Source organism: Protopterus annectens, chromosome 11.part0 (genome assembly GCF_019279795.1).
Source record: "Protopterus annectens isolate FY-2018-M chromosome 11.part0, PAN1.0, whole genome shotgun sequence".
Taxonomy (NCBI): Eukaryota; Metazoa; Chordata; order Ceratodontiformes; family Protopteridae; genus Protopterus; species Protopterus annectens.
Window position 1 is genome coordinate 1,514,413,197 of NC_056745.1, and position 23,829 is coordinate 1,514,437,025.

A 23,829-nucleotide genomic window follows, 5' to 3' on the forward strand; every position below is an offset into this window, starting at 1 on the left:
ACTCTGGTGAGGGGGAAATGGATGTTAACCCCACCACTTGTTGCAAGCTGTTGTCTCCGTACATCAGAAGCACGCTGATGGACATGTCTAAGTAGATCACTGCAGTGGTGGCGTACCTGCTCATGCAGGCCTACCTCATTTTGCCTCCGGACATCATCTTGCCACACTGCAGTATGCTCCTGATGGTCTTGGCTGGTTCTGGAAAATAGTAGGCTGTAGTGCTGAATCATACAGCTGGTAAGAATCTCATCTTCAGCACTACTGCAGCTAGGATTTCTATGGTGTGCCATGATCCATGGAAGACATAAAGAAAAGATATGTATGAGCAAGTCATATGGCACATTTAACATTATACAGTACAGATATCACTGAACCGCCATATATAGCAACCTATTAGCTGACTGAGATTAAACAGTTTCACTACCACTTATCAGTGCTCACCCCACAACTGCTTGAAAGTGCCTGGCATGCTCTATATAATAAACCATGTTCTGCACAGCAACAAAATAAAATCACTATATAAGACTATACAAGAGTACCTGGCACACTGTATGCAACACAATGCACCACCTAACCACAGCAGATATAGTAATCCACAAAAAACACACACTGCACCAAATGATGAATTTCAGGTAGTCATCCAATAGAGGCTGTCCAATTCAAAAATCCACAAGTCTCAGCCATTCACTTCAACAGTTTATTAAAAAACACACAGCACAAAAGATATCAGATTAACCGCTTTCATCTCTTATCCAGAGACTTCATCAGAATCAAACACCTGTATTCTTCACACTTCTCTAGCCTTGAAGAGAAGAATTCTTCCACAGCTTGCTGTATAAGATCACCATGGGGAATTTCATTTGGAGGACTTTCTACATGGTGCAGATTTTGCTCCAATGAAGTTCCAAAAATTCTGTCAGAGCTCTGACCACAAGGAACAAAACAATAACCGTGATTTAGAACACGAGCCATTACTAAATTCACCCATGTCAAAAACTACATATACTAAAGTCTTATCATCCAATCCTCCAACAATCACGCGAAAACGTAACGTCATCTACGAAACCTCACAGCAGATATAGATCAAGCCAATGCATAAAGAAATATGTCATCCATCGCAATGTTTGTAAGGTCCAGTTACAGTATTACCATTATACCACACAACTTGTTGATGGCAAACCCGTGGCCAAAATATGTGCACAATTGTGAATATAGGTGCCATACTGCTGTAGTAAACTATAAATGTTGCTAGATATGCAGTTATATGTTGTAACACACATATGACAGAGGACATGTTACAGGCATACCCACACACACACATCAGACATAATTACAAGACACAAAGGTATGGCAACCCAGATAAGCTTTACGTGTGTACCATGCAGTACTGTGTGTCAGTACTTACAAAACCTTAAGCTTGAGGAATGCAATCTGTGATGACTACAGGGACCACACAAAACAGTGGTTCCAAGCAATGTGATCATACACCATACTTTGCTGTTTAGGCCCAGAGCTTCAAGTAGTACTACAGTACATACAGGATTTGGATTCAACATCAGTGCCAATCAATAAGCATACATGTAGTGCTTTAGCCTCCAATGACACACCCCAGTTAACACCAAGGGCCTACATGAGACTGTATGCCATTGTCAAAGGAAAAAACTTCAAAGACCAATACACGTAAGGTTCAGATAAGGCACATTTAATAACTTGCTGCAAGGAGACAAAAACATGCAAATACAGGATTTTGCCTAACTACTAACACGAAGTATGCTATTCTTATACTGTTCTACAAGACATTGCCTTCTATGGTTGTCATAATCAAACACAACTTCCAGTATTGTTCTACAGCAGATGTTACTCAGATTTTCTGCTGACATGACTGGATTTATGAAAAACATTTTGAGAAAAACAACCTGGCCTTGGTGGGATCTAGCCCGTTACAAGCTTCTATTGTGTAGTTCTAATACATGTGTTACATTTCAAGGTACTTTTCTAGCTTAGGCACAAGCAAATGCTGATTGCAGTTCATATTTTCAAGCAGTCTTTGTTCTGATTATCTATAGCTTCTGCAGCTGTGTATTTTCTCACAGCACAAGCGGAACTCCTTGTCTAAGTCTCATAACATTAATACAAGTGATACATCTAATCATTATTTTCCCGACACAAGCAGAAATTATCTGCTTCCCTGTAAATTTCCAAAGCATAAGCAAAGATTATAGCTGCGCATATTTCATGACAATACAAGGTTAGAAAGCTTCTGCAATTTGTACAGATTTTATGCAGTGTGAAATAGAATAAATGTGTTAACCCTTTTCAAGCCTTAAATGCACTAAGCATATTACTAATACATACACTAATAGATATTTTTCTGACAGCCATAGTGCTTTATCTACCTAGCAACAGCATAGACAGCTTTTGCTGGGATCAAAGCAAGGACCCATAATACCATGACAGAAACAGTTTCCCACTAAGCTATCCCACAAATACACATCTTTGACATATTCACCAACACACTGACCATCACACTCAGTCAACTTTACATGGAATCTATTGCAACAAGTAGATGTGGGTGTGTATGAGTATATATGACTCTCTGTATGTATATATATATATATATATATATATATATATATATATATATATATATATATATATATATACATACACACATCCATTGGTGTACATACACATATACATATAGGCACATATACAGTCCACCTTTCATGGTGGGAATATCAATTATACAAAGGATGTGAGGTGTACAGTAATGTAATAATATCGCACAGTCTTGTGAGAAATGCATTGAAAGTGTTCACAGCCCAAGTAGCTTTAGTAGGCCTCACTGGCTGCAACATTGCAAACTGAACAAAACACCCACAGTGTTTAACCACCACATGTCATATACCAGCACTATATGCTGTCTTGTTTGTCACACACTAAAACCTACATACAAATATGCACATAACAACCTTCACCAACATATATATGTCCATCCTTCACAAACAGTTGCAATATGTCCCTTGCTCTATGCGCATATACAGATGTTAATATATATGACACATATATATCTCTCCGTATGTGTGTGCCATACACACACAAGGTCCTCACTATTGTAAGTCCCTGGACCTCACAGCTGAACTGTTGGGCCTTGCTGCAACATGAACAGGTGTCACATGTGAGCACACAGTAACATTAGAGGGGGTATATATAGCTCCAAATGCTAGATTAGCATACTAGCCTGGTACAGCAGTTGCCAATGCTAAGCTACACGTTAATATGACTATCATGCATGTGTTACTCTGTCACACCCATGTTTATATAAATGTTTGGGCTAATCCTCCAAACAGCCATTGGCCACACTACTGTACAGAACACAGATAACATGGATCAGATGTTTGACATTTAATGCTGAGCTACACATTTCACAGTTATGCCCCACTGCCCACAGGTACACACTGAATTGTCTATGCCAGTAGTTAAGAAGGACCTCTGTGCATAGATACGTACTGCTGCCACATATGAATGGTTCACATTATGAAGAGTACTCTTCAAAAACATCTACTACATGCCAGTAAATACATATCTGTTACATACTTTCCTTTGTATGAGTTGGTATTATTTATTTTTCTTTTTCCTTTTGTTTTTCACTGTCTCTCTCTCTCTCTCTCTCTCTGTCTCTCTCTCTGTCAGTCTCTGCAATAGAGTGATTGAGTTTGTTGGCAGCAATTACAGCCTGCTTTTATAGATATTTGCACATGTGCTTGTGATGCACCAATTGGTGGCCACCATTTGCTAATTGCATGCAGCCTGCTGTGTGGTAATTGCAGTAATCATTGTCATAGCAACCCAATGCTATAAATTGCTAACTCAGGTAGGCGTGGCCCTTTCAGCTTTCCAAGATGGGGATCATGCTTGTTTGCCATGGACATCGTTGTTTAAGGCAGAAGGTCGGTATAGTTCTTATATCTGAAGCCAGGGGGTGTAGCCAGTGATTTAAATGTTGTACTCAGACCTGAATGTTGCTGCTTCCAGTACACACATGTCAGTGTAGAACTGTACTCACCCCTCAAAATGTTAACCCAAGATACATGGGAGTATGTACTTTCTTTTCTAATTGTACAATTAACTGCCATACAAAACTAGTTATTGAGATGTTTCCCTTTGGCACATGAATTGTTTGTGAACTGCTATACTGTGAATATTAATTTACTCACTTCTGAACAGTTTGTGTGTTTTTAGTGTTGACATTAGTACAGGCTGCTCAAGAAAACTGGACAAATTTCAGTACTGAGTATGCCTACCTACATCCTTGGTAGACCCTGAACACACAGGTATATTCTACATTTGGGTAGGGGTGCAGAAGTACAGAGAGCATTATGTATTATTGTGTAAATTTTATCTTGCTGGACTTAAAGGGTTGCTGTGTACCTGTTAGTTTATCAAAGCAAGTGGTCTGTCTGCGTAGCTCCCAACTGTGGACCTATCAACATGGTAGCCAGAGGTTAGCCTGCTATTCTTTGTCTGTGCACCACACTGGTCTTTTCAGCACTGGAACAATGGCATTATTACAGTTGTTTGTACCAGTGCATGGCTACATCCTTTGGTATTTCAGTGTTGTACTCCTACATAAGGGTATGCTTCGGGAACTCCTTCCAAAGCTATTTGCACAGTATGTAACAGCAGAAAAGCTGATATGCCTGTGTGTTTCTGCCTCTGCCAGGCTTCTCAACCACTCAACTACATATTTGAACAGACTCAGGGAAAAATAGGTAAAAGTGAGGTACACCTTTAAAATATTAGTGCCATTAAGTTGAGACTTTGAGAGAACCAGAGCATATGGATTAATACACCTTTTCTGAAGTACAAGCAGTGTCTAACTCTTACTTATTGTCATTATTCATTAAGTGTAATTCACCACCTATCTGGCTGTCAGTACTTTTCAGAGGGATTCAGAGGGATACAGCTAAAATTTGTTTCAAAATCAGGAACATCCCTGAAAATCAGGCGCAGTTGGGAGGTATGGCCTCTGCCCTAATCAGATATGCCAGTGTTTGTCCTGCTATCATACTGTGTGGGGGTTGTAAAGTGCTGCTGTAACATTATTTCCTGCTAGAATGGCTGCTTCTCTTATCACAGTCATGTAATGCAATTCCACAACAACTGCTGGTAAAGAGCCACAGAACAAGTTGTGAGTTATGGCATTCCTATTTTTTCTTTACATTCACTCACTCTGATACATAATATATTTATTTCAGCACCAACTTGTATATCTACTGTGGCTTAGTGGTACTTCATGCAGTGTAGTGTGTACAAGGTCCTGGGTTTGAGACTGACAGAGGTGTTTTAATTTGCTGCTGAGCAGAACAAGGGCCCTCACAAACAGAGTGACTAAGGCACTTTTAAGTAGTTGTGAGCGGGATTGCGCAATGCTTAGCAATACTTAGCTAAGCGCACACTCACGCAAACCCGCTAACTACTGCTTAAAAGTGATTACTCCCGTAACCCCCGCACTCATTTCTTTGAAAGAAAAGAAAATGCGGAGATAGGAAAGTGGTGAAAAAGGGGCACAAATTGGGAAAGACAGTAGGGAAAACAGCTCGGGAGGTGCAGGATGGGTATAGGGAAGGTCCATAGCTGCCCATTTCTTTAACAGCAACAGCTGTGCATATGCAATAAATTTGGAGGGAAATATGAAACCTTCACCCCTGAGACAGGGGTGAGGACAACAAAGTATGTTGTACTGCCAATTAAATTACGTTTTATGAGTCCAGCGGACATGTGTGCAAAATGGGCAGCTATGTATAGGGCTTTTTTTTTTTTTGGGAGCAGATTGCCCTTTTTTTTTTTCAGGTGAGAGTGGAATGTGGGGTAGGGGAAGTAGGTATATTTGGGGAGGTAGGTTGGGGAGGTAAACAGACAAGACAAACAAGATGCATACAGGGGCGGAATATGACACATATGGTGGGTGAACACCACTGACGGGGAAGGATGTTTGGAAATCGCAAGCCCATCAGCCCACAGATGGCAACAGTGGAACTGAGATCCTCACCCATGGGCGGTCACCACTGCAACTTCACAGCCCAGAGGGAGGCTGTGCAGGGGGCTGTGCAGGAGGGGCAGGCTCACCAGTGAGTTGCGCCATTCATGCCTCAAGCTGGCGTAGAGGATCAGCGACAGAATGCTCGATCTCTCTATGCACCACAGCCCGGACCATTTGGAGGGTGATAGGTGGCCCTCCTCTGCCCATGCTTGCATGGGGGGATGAGCCCCATCCCCTGCAGCACTTCCACCTGTAGGTGGCACAGAGCCAACGGAGGAGGAGGTCCCATGTTGTGCACCGGACCTGCTGGTGCCAGGTGTCATCATCAACTGAGGTGGGGCAGTTGGGTCCGCTGGGGCTGGCCTTCCCATATGTTCTATGTTTTGGAGGATTGAATGAAAATATGGGTTAGTAACAGTCAGCAGCATTCCAAATTAGTTATAACAGCATGCAGAAGTATTCCCATTAACCCAATACACCAGAGTTCCAACAGCTGAACAGCAAGCATAACACATGCATATATAGAACAACAGTGGACATTACAACAGCATGCAGGTTTAATTGATGGCAACAGGCCACCAATATTGTGGTATTTGAACAGGGCACATGCATGAAAATAAATGCAGATGTTCATAAACCAATAGGACATATTTCCCAACAAATGTTTTGAGATTAGACATACCCATTGAGGTGTGGAATTGCATTTTTTATGCACTTACAGTAGGGTGGAAAAAGACAGCTCCATTAACAACTTATATATCCTTCTAGTTTACACTACATTCCTATTAACTGCAGTTATATGTCCCCTACATGTATTATTACACTACCCAATTGTCCTTAAATTGTGTAATGGGTTTTGCTACATCTTTATATACATGAGCTGTATCTGACATGCAAACTGTCCGGGATGCAGATATTGCTGCTACATATTTTGTGAGTTGCTCAGACACACTACTGATGAGATGGTACACTGACAGCTCTACTTTCCTATAATTATCTAGATATGTTCAGGTGAAATTATCAGTTATATGTTAACAGCTCCCTACATTTCTGGCAGCACACTGACATTTCTGGGAAACACAATACCAAGCTATTCATGTGCCAGATTAACCTGTACATGCTGGGCATGTAACAACAGTTGAAGACTGTAAATATGCTTAAAAGCTACTGGCACTGCCTTCATCCACTTTATATGGGCCTACCCAAGTGTGGGTTAACAGCGCTTAATACAACTGTACTATTTGTATAATGCAAGAGTACAACATATCAAAGAAAATGACACAGACATACTCCAGGAATTATACCTTTACTAGAGACTTAAAACACTTTTCTAGAGGCTCTCTCGTTTATTTTATATAACAGTACATGCAGAATAATTACTAACCTGCCTGGTGGTGCAGTCTTAGCAGCCTATCTGCATAGGCTTGCTGGTTCACAGCGTGGATACCTGCAGCTGTGAAGTAAATGAAGTGATATTGAGACGTACCTATCCATAGTATAAACTAGAATAGTAATTCTTACATACTTAATTCCATGGCTACTTACTCAGTAGTGGGGCATTTTCTATCCCACGGGCCTCCTGGATCCACTGTTCCAGTTGATCCTCCTTGCATCTCTTCAGGTCTGCGTGGTGGTGTCTGACCTGCTCACCAGTCCGAGGGATGCCTGTGGCACTGGTGAGCTCATGATCTAGACGGTTCCAGGCTTCCACTTTGTATTGAGTGCCCTGGTACTGGCCCCACAGGAGTATGTCCTCATGATTATGGACAAGGAGCCAAACCATTACTTTTGACTCCTCAGTGCCCCAACGTTGCGCTCAAAATTGAGCGCCCCCTCCAGCACTGGCCATGCTGCCTGCAGATGGGAGCTACAACCAGTTATGGCAAGTATTCCCACCTATGGAGCTTAAATATGCCTCATTTCCCGCACTTATTTGTGATTGGCCAGTTTTGAAAAAACTCAGCTGAAGGCACACCTGCTTAGCAATGGGTAAACTTCCATTGATATGTATGTGTGTGTTGAAAGTGCATGGTTATGAAATGCTGTCATGGCTTAGTGGTTCAGTGCTGTGATTATGGTGCACGGTATCCCGGGTTCGAGCCCTGTCATTTTATTTTACTACTGGCCAGACCGGCTAGGAGGTGTGGCTGTGTTTAGCCAACTTTGCCCAACGTTGCCCTACGTTGCGCTATGTTGCTCGATATTGCCCGACGTTGAGCTGGTTAGCGTGGAGCGCAATTCCCCACAAACATGTTCTGTTTGCGCTAGTTGGCGTGGTGCGCAGCTCCGTGCAAAGCCATTGTTCTAGTTAAAGCAGTGCTCAGCTATGAGCTATTACATGTAAATATGCTTAATACTTGTAAACTTTGCTTAGCAGTGCTTCACATTGCTTAAGACACATTACTTATGCATCCATCAGTATGCATAACCATTTCACCTTCATATATATATATATATATATATATATATATATATGTATACATATGTATATATATGTATATATATATATATATATATATATATATATATATATATATATATATATATATATATATATATATCTATATAAATTGCTCACTACTACATAGGCCATTTCAATGCTTTTTACAAAAATTTAAATGATAAATGTCAGGAATTATTTTTATATACAGATTTCCAACAGAAAATAGAAGGGGGAAGTGGTGGGACTTGAACCGAGAATGCCTCCTCTTCGGGTGAAGACTCTACCACTACGCTATTGCGATTTCACTTAATTTGCATATAAGTTTCTTATTATCCTCTTTGGTGTCTAAACTGCTAACTGTAGCTAAGCAATGGGCAAACCCTCTCAAACACGTGCAAATACGGGCAGCTATATCAGAAATAATAAAAAAAAAATTTACATTTTTAATTTTACAGGGGTTTAGAATGTGGGGGAGTGTAGTGTTGGGTATGTACACAATTGAGCGGACTCACTCATGTATGTAGACATTTCCTGAGTGTCAGACTTGCAGGTGCGTGGATTTTTGGACTGCTTGGCAGTCCAACATGCTCCCTGCACTCGTGCATGCTCCGTGTTAGCCTTAGTGCTGAGGCAGCACACCCTCATTAATATGCATGGTGCACTGCCGTCTTACTCTTAGACTGGCTCTTCCGTGTAAGACTAATTTAGTCTTACATGGAAGATTAGTGAATCCTGGGGATTGTTATTACACATCATTTTGAATAAAGTGGAAAAAAGAACCAGAAAAAAATAAAAATAAGAAAAAATGTATGTATGATGATGGAAACAAAATATACACTTACATTTCAACTGATTTAAAATGGTATTTAAAACCAATTTGTAGAATAAAATAAAATAAAATGCAATTAGTCATGTAAACAACGTGGCAATGTTCTAAGTTCCAGTGCACTTTTAATTGAACAGTAGTAGTTTAGACCGGGCTTCCTAAAAGAGTTCAGCTTTAATTGCCTCATGAGTTCATGTTTCTCCGGAATATTCGGGATGTCTCCTTTAAGATCACCCATGTCTTTGCAATCCAGGATCTGGAACTTAAAACCTGTGTGTCTTTTATGAAGAGAAAGGTGTTTGGCTAGTGCATTATTTTTACATCCAGAGCAAATTTCTGACAGATGACATGGAATCTTACGCTTGAGTTTATTTTCAGTCTTGCACACATAGAATGCATCACATTCATTGCACTGTGCCCTGTAAATTACTTTTTTAGTGTTACAGTCACCCCCTGCACTGGTTTTAATGATCGTCTTTAAATAAGGGCAATAAAAACTATCAACTTGCTGTATAAATATACAAAATGTACAATTAGTTTCAAATCTTTTAGTGCTTTTCTCACATGGTCTAGGTTTAAATTCAACAACATTTCTAATATTCCTGGCCTTCCTATAAACAAATGATGGGGCTTCACCTAAGATGTTAATCAGAAAAGGGTTTCCTGTGACAATGTCCCAGTTTTCTTCAATAATATTTTTGATATTGTAATAATCCAAAGTGTATGTCAGGATGCAGCTAGTTTTGCATGTGTTATTCTCTGTGGAATTACTTAACATTTTTCTACTGGGGAGGTTGAGTGAAGGTGCTTCAGTCCTTTTCAATTCTATAATGGGTTCCAGGATGTTTTTTAACATCTGACTTTCATAGCCTTTCACTAAAAAATAATTCTCTAAGTTGTTCAGATTTCTCAAAAATGGTTCCATCTCTGAGGTAATTCGAGCTAATCTATAGCCTTGGGACTTTATTACATTATACTTGGTATTTGTAGGATGTAGACTTTTACTGTGGAGTAATAATTTAACCCTCGTTGGTTTTCTGAATAGATCAGTGGTGATTCTGTTATTGTTGGTGTCCTTGGAAATCTGCCTATCTAAGAAAGTTGTTGAAGTAAGCTATGGGAAGAGGTAAACTTCAGGAAGGGGGTTGTTTGATTGAGGTAAGTGATAAAATCTCCAAGCTGCAAGGTGTCATCTTCCCACACAATAAAGACATCATCAATAAAACGTAAATAGCATGTGATATGCTGCATGTAATCTGTGTTGTTTTACGTAAAGTCCTCCTCCCATTTGCCCAGGGCAATGTTAGCTATACTGGGAGCCATGGCAGCCCCCATTGCTATACCAGTTTTTTGTTTGTATTGTTTGCCATTGAAAGTAAAGAAATTGAAGTCCAGTACAAGATTAATGAGCTTGCTTAACTTTTACAGTTGTGCCTGTGTACCCTGATTATGTTTCTTAAAAGACTCCATAGCTGCTGTTATACAGTAATTGTGAGGGAGCACTGTGTACAAGGATTCCACATTAATTGTTACCAAAATACTGTCAGCTTCCACTGTAATGTTTTTTATTTTCTTCAAAAAATCCATTGAATCTCTTACGTATGACTTATTCTTTTCTGCTAGAGGTTTCAGCAAGTAATCAAGGTAAATGGCTGTGGCTTCAGTAAGGGAACCTCCACTTGCTACCACCGGTCTATAAGGTGGGTCTTCTCTGTTCTTGTGTGGCTTTGGTATTCCAAAAAAGTAAGGTAAACGTGGGCATGGGCTCCATAACATTCATTGCACTGTGCCCTGTAAATTACTTTTTTAGTGTTACAGTCACCCCCTGCACTGGTTTTAATGATCGTCTTTAAATAAGGGCAATAAAAACTATCAACTTGCTGTATAAATATACAAAATGTACAATTAGTTTCACATCTTTTAGTGCTTTTCTCACATGGTCTAGGTTTAAAATTCAACAAAACTTCTAATATTCCTGGCCTTCCTATAAACAAATGATGGGGCTTCACCTAAGATGTTAATCAGAAAAGGGTTTCCTGTGACAATGTCCCAGTTTTCTTCAATAATATTTTTGATACTGTAATAATCCAAAGTGTATGTCAGGATGCAGCTATTTTTGCATTTGTTATTCTCTGTGTAATTACTTAACATTTTTCTACTGGGGAGGTTGAGTGAAGGTGCTTCAGTCTTTTTCAGTTCTATAATGGGTTCCAGGATGTTTTTTATCATCCATTGCTATACCAGTTTTTTGTTTGTAGTGTTTGCCATTGAAAGTAAAGAAATTGAAGTCCAGTACAAAATTAATGAGCTTGCTCAACTTTTGAAGTTGTGCCTGTGTACCCTGATTATGTTTCTTAAAAGACTCCATAGCCGCTGTTATACTGTAATTGTGAGGGAGTACTGTGTACAAGGATTCCACATCAATTGTTATCAAAATACTGTCAGCTTCCACTGTAATGTTTTTTTATTTTCTTCAAAAAATCCATTGAATCTCTTACGTATGACTACTTCTTTTCTGCTAGAGGTTTCAGCAAGTAATCAAGGTAAATGGCTGTGGCTTCAGTAAAGGAACCTCCACTTGCTACCACCGGTCTATAAGGTGGGTCTTCTCTGTTCTTGTGTGGCTTTGGTATTCCAAAAAAGTAAGGTAAACGTGGGCATGGGCTCCATAAATAATTATAAAGATTTTCAGTGATAAGTTTTTCTTCCTATAATGTGGAGAGATTAGTGTTACATAAATCATATGCTCTTTTTATGTCATCCATGGTAAATAACTCATAAAATCTGTTATCCTCCAGCATGTTCTCTATCTTTTGGTTGTAGCTAGTGGTATTAGTCACAAGTATATCTCCTCCCTTGTTTGCCTTCATTACACGCCTGGATTTATCATTGCCTAGCTCAAGCAATGCTTTTCTTTCTCCCTGTGTTAAGTTATAAACTTTTTTCTTAAGAGGTTTTTTAAGCAGTTTCCTGATATCCATCTCACATTTCACTTCAAAAGTTGCTAGTGTTTGATGTAGTGATGGACAACAGCTGCTAGGCCTTTTTATAGTTTCATCAATAGGCTTATTTTGAGTGTCATTACTTTTGCCATGAAACTGTACCCTTAAGTTGAGCTTCCTCACAAACATTTTAAGGTCTATCAGTACCTGAGCAACCTCATTCCTGCAGCTTGGTACAAAAGTAAGTCCTTTGGACAACAAACCGTTTTCCTCTTCAGTCAATGCTTTAACAGAGTGGTTCCAGATAAGTGGAGCACCTGCTATTGTGGTACCTGTTGTTGTTATTGTACCTGTTATTGTGGCTGGTTCCTCCGTCTGAGCCTGGGACATGGGTTGTAGTCGGGGTTCCAGTCGGGATTGCCCAGGTATTGTATTTCCCTCACCCCTATCCACTGTTTGGTTCTCCTGTCTCCCTGGGAGTTTGTGGATAGAGTATGAGACCCCTGGAATTCCTCCTCTGCTTTCTGGAATCTTGGTGGGTTGAAGTAGTATTCCTCGCTGTGGCTGTGGTATGGTGGGACCTGGTAAGAGGGACAAGCTCTGGGGCTCTGGTGGTAGTCATCATTCTTGTTCTGGTACTGGTGCTGGCTTTGGTATTGGTGTGGTGGTTGATGTCTGTGCTGTCGATATTGGTCTTCCTGAAGAAAGTGGTCTCTGTGAAGGTGCTGCTGCTCCTGGTAGCTGGATTGTCTGTGGTCCCGGTTGTCTTGGTAGTCCTGTAATTCGTCCTGTAGAACTCTCTGTCGGTTTTAGTTATAGGTTATGAAAATAGAAATTGATTTCTACATGGAAAATGTGTAGATATATATATATATATATATATATATATATATATATATATATATATATATATATATATTTTTTTTTTTTTTTTTGATTACCAAATGAACTAAGGTTGATATATTTCCAGCCATGTAGTATTTTGTCTTGGATAAAATCATACACTTAATAATCTACTTAACAATTTGGTTAAATAAGACGTACCACATCATTATATAATTTTATTTAAAGTACATAAGGGTTATATATTATTATGACAGCTACTAAGTAAGGCAGGACCAGTTTGAATGTCACACTGATGGGGGAAGGGATGTAAATTTAACATGTGTACCAATAACACTTTGTTTTACAGCACAATAAACCACTCCCATGCCTGATAAAAAGTATATATATATTTAGAAAGCTTGTGAGGAAATTATTACTCTATTTTTGTTTTACTTGGATCGCTTGTCTGTGTACTTAATAAAGAATTTTCGACTGGAAGCAGACTGCCTGCCTTGCTTGGATTACTTTTGAATACTTAGTAATGCTGTACAGTTATATATTTTCTATTATTACTTTTTGTTTTGTTTTGTTTTGACTTAAGACGAGTTTACATTCGTTACTTTTACTACTATTGTCTGATCTGATTAATATACAGTGATTAACTAGAAATATATGGACTGAAAATCTTCCAGACAGAGACGTTTCTTACACTGTTTTGTTTTTGGACCCACTACACTTTAGTGGGTTGTTTTGAGACTTCGGGGACACCATGGAGATTACTTGTTTTTTATAGTTAGATAGATAGAGATATATGCGAGTCCTTGCTTACGTTGACTGACAGGCAATCTGTGCCTGGAATACAAGGCATCATCCTCAGATCCAGCTCTGATGCAACTTTTGCAGATCCGCAAGATGAACAGCATCACAACCAATATATCCAAGGATTTCAATTTTGCTTTGACATAAATAAGACATGTCAGAGAGACAGACATGTGTCTCAGAGGATTCCCATGTTCTGAAAAAGGCTTTCCATCCATATGAAGCAGAGTCCATCCCTAACCCTATTTAAGCATTACCCTGACCAATGGATTAGAAATTGCAAATTCACCGTGTGTCTGGACCCCGTGTCTCTGATACACACAGGCAGACAGTAATGTTCAAGCTAAGATACCCCCTGCATAACCTTGAGAAACTTTCTAACATCCCCCCCTCATAATAAATACCCATGATACTTAGGAACACCATGCTTCTCAACTGTTCAGATTTTCACAGAATGTCCAGATTTTTGTTTAATTTTTTTGTTAGTTCTTCATAAAATGTGTGGTTTTCTGGCAGATCCCTGAAGACTAAAATCAATAAATAATGCATACATACGTGTTTCGGACTTCATATCCCTCAGACAAATGCATGATCACACAAACCCTGTTGCTCTAGTAACTTTCTAAGTTTATAAAAGCGATATTTAAAATCTGCCCCTATTTTACAGCCATTGTTTCCCCACTATTTTAGGCTTTGTCCATATATCTTATGCTAAGAGGTTGAGAGGTATGATGGACACAATTGTGCTGGATTACATGGCTAGGCTTATAAAGGCCCTGGTGGTCACTATGAACCTATGAATCACAGATGCACATGCGCACACACACGCACGCGCATGCACACACACACACACACACACACACACACACACACACACACACACACATGCACGTGCACGCACACACGCACGTGCACACACACGTGCACACACACACACACAGACACACGCACATACACAAACACACACACATGCGCGCACACGCACACACACATGCACGCGTACACACACACGCAACCACGAGCACACACACACACACACACACACACACACACACACACACACACACACACACACACTCAGTACATTATGTCTACCATGTTTCTTGCTCGCACATGCTATGCATGTTGGATTCCTATAGATCTAGACTGCTCTGCACAGAGTTTAAGTCAGGAAAGAGATAGCTACAAATAATATGCTCAGGCTCAGAGTACATCATTGCATTATATTAGGGGTAATTTTAAAGCAGTTATGATTTACCCAAATCAGTAATCTTCAATAGCTTAAATAGTTGATCTAAAATTGTAGGTGCTAAAAAAGTTGTCAAATTACAAAAGTTGCTCTTTCATTAATGATCTAGGTAAAGTAGTAGGTAATAGAACTTTCACAAAACATCAAAACAAAAGCCATATTTAAAGTGCGTTGGGCATGTTTTGTAGCAAGTCTAAAAGTAACAAAGACATGGAGCTGGATAGAACCTCCTTACCATGTACAATAGCAAATTGTACATTTTTAATAAAGAAAGTATCCTATTTTTGTATTTTATTTTGGTGATAAAGATGGCTTCCTGATTTTTTTTCTGAGTAGAAAATCCCTGCCATGATATCATGAAAAACTGAGCCCACAATGTCTCACTAGCTAAATGAGTGCACATGCTACTGTAATTTCCATGCTAAATACTTTGTCAGCCATTTCTTACTTCATAGAAATCAAATTGTTTGTTGTCTAGTTCTTGCAGGAGAAAAAACACATTGAAAATTAACATGATGATGAAGTGAAACCACAGTGTTAATAAGAAGCTGGTCCTCTAAACTAATAAGTTGGTTTTGATTACCCACAACGCTTTGCAGTTTTGTGTACATCATTGCTCAATACATCCCGTGACATGAAAAAAAACAGAAAAAAAATCAAACAATGCACTATAATCTTCATTTTTGTGAAATGATTTGCAAGTATATAATGTGGAGTACAACGAGAAATTAGATTATTTGCAAAGCAAAGATTCTTCCAAATGTGACCAATGCACTATAGATGCGTGTTATGATATACTTCACACAGAATTAACACCTCAGCCAATATAAAGGCTATCTAAAGTTATAGGCCATCAACAATAGCAGAAAAAATGCTAAGTCAATAGACATCATAGTTTAATTAAATAATTGAAATCCACACAACAATTCTATTAAACATCTTCCACTAATACTACCTACATACCACCAAACTAGACATTTATTAGAAAAGAAACTTTGATCAGTATGTTTCAGCCAATGTCAGAAACCTATTTTGTTGCCCATCTAATTCTAATAGGCATATGTAGTCACTCTAAGGAGGACCCACTGAACACAGAAGGCGTTATAAGAGATCTGAGAACACAGGTTGACAGCAACCTCTCTTTTGATCACCACATTGCCACTTTAGTCAGAAAGTCCTTCTATGTGGCACATCTCATTACTAAGGGTTTTGCATCCAGGAAGAAAGAGGTCATTGTCTCCCTCTACTCTTCCCTCATTAGGCCAGTCATCGAGTATAATGCCCCATTTGGCATGTACCTCATTAGACACCTGCAACAACTGGAGAGGCTGCAAAAGTACCTCACAAAGAGGATCCTAAGCCTTAAACACTTGTCCTATTTGGACAGACTCTAAAAACTACAACTGTTCTCTGTCTCATATCGCCTACTTAGAGGAGATCTCTGCATGACTTACAAAGCCATGTCTGACCCAGCTCTGTTAGAAATGCTACTTCTAAAGAAATCCCAATCCCTCCACCCCACATGCTCCAGAGACCTCAACCTCATTACTACAATCAACAGAACATACTAGAGGGACAAGTTCGTAACCCAGAGACTGCCCATGCTATGGAACAGACTTCCCATAAATGTCAAGCAGAGCACCTCACTGGCCCTCTTCAACAGAAATCTTGATGAGTGGATGGGAAATAGAAAAATTACCCCGGGGATCACTCCAGTGGCTCTACTCAACAGAGACACTGGGAACTAAAGTTGGGTGGCATGGTGTAAGGGTAATCCTATGGGCTAGGCTTGTAAAGGCCCCAGGGCCATTAGCCTAGTACACACCTATGACCCTATCTGTCCTTTCCTTCACTGATATGACCCATTACTTAATGTGTTACTATGTTCCCTTTGAACAAGTTAATTGTTTCTCTCTTAATAGAGAGCTAACATATATGGAAAATCTGAACTGTGTGAAAGGGCTTCAGGAATTGTAATTATATCCTGTTTTTTACAGGTTGCTTAAAAGTGACCTCTATCTAGCCTATAAGCTGGGAAAGAATTTGCTTGGCTGCTTCAGTACTTTGCCATTTTTGGCACTGTAGTGTGGCCTCGGAGTTGGTATATTTAAGTAGGGGGGTGTGGGGGTAACGCCCCCCATTTAATGTAATGTTTAAATTGATGTTAATTTTTTTTTTTTTTGTTGGAACAAAAAAAATCGCTGTTCTGACACTCCAACATTGTAAGCTTTCACTTACAGAGGATTGATCAATCACCGTTCGCTTTTTTTAAGCATTTGGTGATTTAATATAGACCCTATAAGGCAACATCTGATCTGGTTCTATCTGAAAGTCTTTTTACTAGAATTTACTTGGACATTAACAGTAGATGTTGTTTAAGGAAAATTGCAATATCCTTATGGTTCATAAGTAAATATTAGACTAATAACATGCAGATTATTACAAATCTACTTAGTAACCAGAGGTCAGAATCAATCCCGGTACTTTGTATGTGTGAGGTTTAAGACCTTACCCATTATACCAACCTTCTCCCTGGAAAAATGCATTTCCTCAGTACTAGGTTACATTGTCAGATAAACCAAGTATCAAAACAGAAAAAATGTAAGTGAAGTATTCTACAATGTCTTCCAAGATTACAGAATAAACCTTCCCTTACAAATCAAGAGAAGTAAGTTACTGATTTCACTTCAACTTTAAGACATTGCTAAATCTGTTGACTGACTCAGAGTTGTTTAGTTAGTCGCATTTGACACTTCTTGAAGTCATAGACTTTGGTACATCAGGCCTGTCTGTCATCAACTGCATTTGCACATTTTTTTGTAAATGTATATGCATTACTTCTGTAATGCTATTTATCCATCTTAGCCTCTGCCTCCCCCTTCTTCTTTTGTCTTTGATCTTTCTCAGAATTAACTACTGATGTAGTGAATCCTATTCTCGCATTGTGAGACCAAAATAATTATGTTTTAGTTTTACAACCACACCTTCCAGTCAACAATCGGGATTTATCTGCTTAAGTATTGACTTAATTTCACATCTTGTAGTTCACATTTAATACCACAGTTCAAAACCATTGATTCTTCCACAACACAGTCTGAAGTATAGTGCAGTTCTCAAACCTATATCTTATTACTGGAAAACGACAGCTCTATGTGGACATTTGCTGAGAATTTGATTTTTCTTCTCATTAAAATCATTACCAGATTTACCAAAGCTTTTCATTCCAAGAAACAAGTTTTTTTTTTAATTCATGAAGGATATATCAGCATCCGAAGATACGTCTGAGCCTAAGAACATAAAATTGTAATTCCCCCCACATCTTCTCTGTCCATTTGCAATGAATTGATAGGACTAGATGAAGCAATGTTAGTATTTTTAATGCTAAGCAGTTCGTCCATCAGAATGCTATCACTGCATATCAGAGATTGCTAATATTTCTCCTGGCAATTTTGATTCCAGCATGTGTTATGGTCCACACAGTCAAGAGTAGTCAAACATCTCTGTCTTGTATCGTGCTCATGTTTACATAGAAATTTCATTGCCTTTTCCTTCTACTGTTTTTGCCACAGTACCACTTAGCTACGACTCCAAAAGACTTGGTCTCCGACAGCAGGCTGAGGGAAGGTGTTTTGGAATCTGGCCCCTTTAGTAAGCCTGTTTATAGATAGGCCTTACATTGAAGTAAGTCTGTTACACTGAGACCAGGTCTTTCAGAATTAGGGCAGACTTGTACTGAGAGCAAGTCTGAAATCTGGCCCCTTATTTATTTTTATGCCTGTTTTTTATTAATTTGTATATTTCTCTCTCTCCCTCTGGCTATTTACATTTATTATGGATGTCCAACTAAATGAACATGATTACATTGTAACTATTTTAAGTGGTGAATATCTTATCCTGTTATTAATTTAGATATTATTATTATTTGAGTACAATGATGTATATGCATAATCTAAGTATCTATCACAGATACTGTTATTATTGATTTAATTTTGTTTTTGCTATGTTAATACTTCCAGGGTGATCCTGAAATTAAGTGAATAGATCAGTTCTCTGACTTTTTAACTACCTACCTAACTAGCTAGCTAACTCACTCGCTCACCTCACTCGCTCACCTCACTCGCTCACCTACCTCACTCACTCAACTCACTCACCTACCTCACTCACCTCACCTACCTCACCTACCTCACCTACCTCACCTACCTCACTCACCTCACTCACCTCACTCACCTCACTCACCTCACTCACCAAACTCACTCACTCCCCTCACTCATCAAACTCACCTCACTCATCAAAACTCACTCACCAACCTCAGTCACTCACTACATTGGGAGCAGACATTATCAACACAAGGTTATGGTAATCAAATATTTTGAAGTTAAGTAGGTCAGGTGGTCCTAAGCTTGACAACCAAACCTCTAAACTTATAAAGGTCCCCTTCACAAGATCGAATGGATGGAAGCTCGAAATTCATATTCTCGAGACCAGAATCTCGAACTTCAATTCACTCGAAATTGTGAATGGGAGCCTTATGTTTAAAAAAATAAAAAGTTAACTTATCTTATTGCAGGGGGCCAGGTCCACCTGTACCCTAGCTGTTTAAATGTGAATGTTCCATGACTGCACTATAGCGGAGGAATGGAAAATATTCCGTTTTGCGCTTACGCATATAGCGCGGAATGGGATAGTTTCCTTTCCTTCACTATAGTGAGATCTCGGAGTAGGTATATTTAAGTAGGGTGCTGTGGGGTGCAGGGGGCGAAGCCCCCCTGCGAAAACATTTGAAAGGTGTTCATTTTTTTTTTGTCCCTTTCATATGTTCGAGTTTCTCTAAATTCGAGATTCTGGTTATGACTTTCGAGTTTAGAGAAATTCGATCATATGAAGGGGAACCGCTTATAAATGTAATGATTTGCTATTATATAAAAACAGAGAAAAAAAGAAAACACCCTCCTAATACAAGGATAATGTAGAGACACACCACCTTGTGATACAACACTATGCATACAACATGTTTATGTATTAATGCTTTTAACATTTAACTTTTCCAGCATAAAGGTTTGCTTTGAGGTAAGATGTGTCCAAATTCAATAAACTGACAAGATACCATTTCAGCTTTTCATCATAATTTACTTTTGAATGCCTACATACCTACTTACTGTATACCAGTACCAAATTTCACATTTTGTCATTCTTACCTTAAAGAAAAATTACAAAAAGCAAAAAAGTCAGTTCACCTAAAAAGACATTTGTCATCCCTGAATTATAATCATTATAGATATGATATTCCATTTAATTACATACCAAAGATCAGCTATAATCTCCTATTAATACTAAATTTATTAAAGCATGTTTACTCTTTTCAGAAACTACCCTGTTCACCAATATGTCATAGAGAAAAGAAAGGCACAATTATTACGCAGAGCTACCCCTCAGAGATTATGCCTGTGCATTCACTAGGCACAATCAAGAGCAATGCAGATTATGAATCAAATAGTGAAATGTAAAGAAAATGCACACATTGAAATGCATGAGCATAAATAAAATGCTGTTGAAGGAAATAAAAAAGATGCTACTGTGCAATAAGCAATAGGATTAAATATAAATGTCATGCTTTGTTTCTAAAGTATATTTGTACAATCAATAAAACTGAAGAGCAGCATTGCATGAAACGCGATTAATGAACGTCTTATGCAAAAACAAGCTGTTATATAATTACAGAAATGTTACTTCAAGCTGTGGTCATGACAAAAAGCATCAGTGTATGAAAAAACCCACACAGACGCTCTTTGGCTTCCTATGCAATTCTATAAGGTTTTGTTTATTGGAATTGCAATTGTTTTTCTGTCAGTATTTATTATATTTTGATAACACTGTACAAAATCAGTTTGTCAGAGCTGAATATAATACAGCTAGAAGGATCTGTAATATGCAAAGTTTAAGTACTGTAGCACCTCTTGATAGATATATTATATGTTATTTTCTTGCATGATTGCACCATTAAAATGAATATAAAGATGCTAATTTAAAAAAAAATTTCCATTCCACTTAAAATTGAAATAATTATGTAGCACTGTCTTATCTATATATTAAAAAAGCACTGCTGAGTTCTTTAAATAAAAGTAGTAAATGACTTAATATATACAGCTGCAACAATTTATGCCAACATCATTACAAATCAGCATTTTTTTCTATTTATAACTACATCCTGTTTCATGCAGTTTTCTGAAATTCATGCCAAGGTTGTCTCTCTCATTCAGCAACTAGTAATTTAATTTATTGTTGGCCTAGTTTCTGTTTGTCATGGACTGAACTCATGACACTGTAAATCCAATGTTTTTTGTTTTGGTGCCTTGAATGTAAGTCACATCATTTGCTTATATCATGGTATTATTAAAACTGCCTTTCCGGTAGCATGAAAGATGAAGCAATTTATTATACCATTAATAATGATGCAATATGATGCAGAATTAAGATTATGGTAAATTAATCATCACAGCGCTGAACAGAATCATTTTATGCACTGGAAATAAAACTTTATACTGTGTAGCCTGGTTTGGTGCAAAAGCTTAAGGTATTCCACTCTGTCTTACCTCTCAACCTCTTAGAGAAAAAAATCTGGATAAAGCCACAAATAATGGGGGGCAAAGGCCCAAAAATAGGGACACTTTTTTAAAATATTGCTCTTACAAGCTTAGAAATTCGATAGAATAATGGGTCTTGCATTAGTATGAATTTTCTGAAGGCTATGAAATCTGAAACTCAAATGTTTGTCATTTTTTTCTGACTTCAGTCCTCAGTGATTTGCTGTTGATTAACCAGAAAACCACAGTTTTATGAGAAACATACCAAAAATATGAGGCAAAAATCTGGACAGTTGAGAGCTATGCACTCTGTACCTACTCCCCAGGGCAAAGATAGAAACAAAACCTTTCAGATCAGTGTTCCACCCTGGTCCACAAATGAAGGAAGTAAGGAAGGAAGAAACTGTATAAAAGGAGTGCCCTTTAGAAGAGAGGGATTCCATGCCAATTGGAAAAAGAAATCTAAATAAACTAGTAAAGAAGGCTAACACACTTTGTTTTTCACTAAGCTATTAAAGTTATTGCCAGAAGTGCACAAATGTTTGCCTCCATCTATCCTAATCCATAGTCAGTGCCAAATAAACACCAGCGAGACTATCCAAAAGCTCTACAACATAGCCTGTGTCTGGCAAAGGCTGAGTTTGACACAATTGTTAAAGTCTTTAGCTCATAGACACAAGGTACAGTGTTTGATACTGACCTTGGGTTATTGGCTAGACTTAAAATATCCCTTCATGGCAGTTATGCTAATATTTACCTATGAATTTATGAACCTTTGACTAAAACAAGTCATACTATAACAGCTATCTAAGGCTGACCGAGCAGGCAATATATGTTGGAACCCTCAGAGTAAACTATTTCTTCATCAGTATACTGCACTATGTCAAAATTTCAAGTCACAAGTATATGGACAGGTAGACTTAATGGTTATGAACTGCATTGGTCAGTGTTCCTGTGCCACTATTTATTTATTTATTTCACATTTGTTAACCGGATTGGTCTGAGTTTGCAAGCAAACCCATTTTCAGTGGAGACCTGAGGGGAAAAGCCCCATGAAACATAAGTAAAAATAAAGTCGCAATATACAAATATTAAATAACAATCACAATACAAAATAATTGTAAAAAAGAAAAGTTTATTAACTATTTGCATTGCATTGATAGTAAGCAACCCATTTTCAGTGGAGACCCAAGGGGGAAGAGCCCCAGCAAACATAAGCAAAGATAAACATACAGGAGAAAAATTAAAAACAACACTGGAAATACGAAATTAATTATAAAGAGAAAAACAAAAGAACAAAATTATGAACATTAAGGGTTGCACTGACAGTAGTGGACTAAAATGTATTACATATGAGAGTAAAAACAAAAAGATAATTGTTCAAGAGAAGGACAATGTATAGGCATTGATAGGAAGTTGGGGGGAGATAGTGTGGAGAATGGGAGGGGGCTATAGTAGTAGAGCTGAGGGTTTAGGAGATGAGTTTAAGCAGAAGTTACTAACAAAGAAATACAGTTTGGAGATACAACGGGTTATACAGTGGGAAAGAATAAGACTATGTGTGGTCAGTTCAACAGCATCATTTCAAGTTTAGTAGGTGGGATTTAAGCTCCTTTTTAAAACAGGGAAAGGAAAGGTTGGATCTAATATGGCGAGAGAGTTTGTTCCAATTTATTGAGACAGAGTGTTTGTAAAGTAGTTTGCCAATATTCCTTTTGGGTTTATAAACAGAGAAGATGCTGATCAGCACTCCCGAGAGGCTAAGGGCGAGAGTAGAGAGTAACATGGGAGGAGAGAGCAGGGCAGTCAGAGGGGTTGTTGAGTGTGGAAAAGGTAACTTGAAGTTGCGATTGTAGGAGAAGGTGTGAAAATTCCAACCACTGAAGTTTGTTTAGTGAGAGGCAGTGATGTGAATAGAGTGATTGGTTTAGAATAAATCTAGCAATTTTGTTGTATGTGTATGTTAATGTATCTACATTGACTACAGGAGCTACACTTCGAAGTTCCTTTAAATGTTAGCTTATATTTCTCTGTGCATGTTGTCTTCTCTAATAACTTTTTGATGTTTGGGGCTGTTTTGAATACACATTTGGGATGATTA

At 38.4% G+C, this 23,829-nt stretch overlaps 1 long non-coding RNA gene across 1 annotated transcript; it reads right to left on the reverse strand.

Annotated features, from left to right (window-relative positions):
• Nucleotides 1-777: 777 nt before the first annotated feature.
• On the reverse strand, nt 778-19,022 carry LOC122814885. Its single transcript, XR_006366927.1, has 3 exons — nt 19,009-19,022; nt 11,891-11,893; nt 778-868 (listed from the first exon to the last, which is right to left on the reverse strand). It is a non-coding gene; the product is annotated as an uncharacterized LOC122814885 (long non-coding RNA).
• Nucleotides 19,023-23,829: the final 4,807 nt, after the last annotated feature.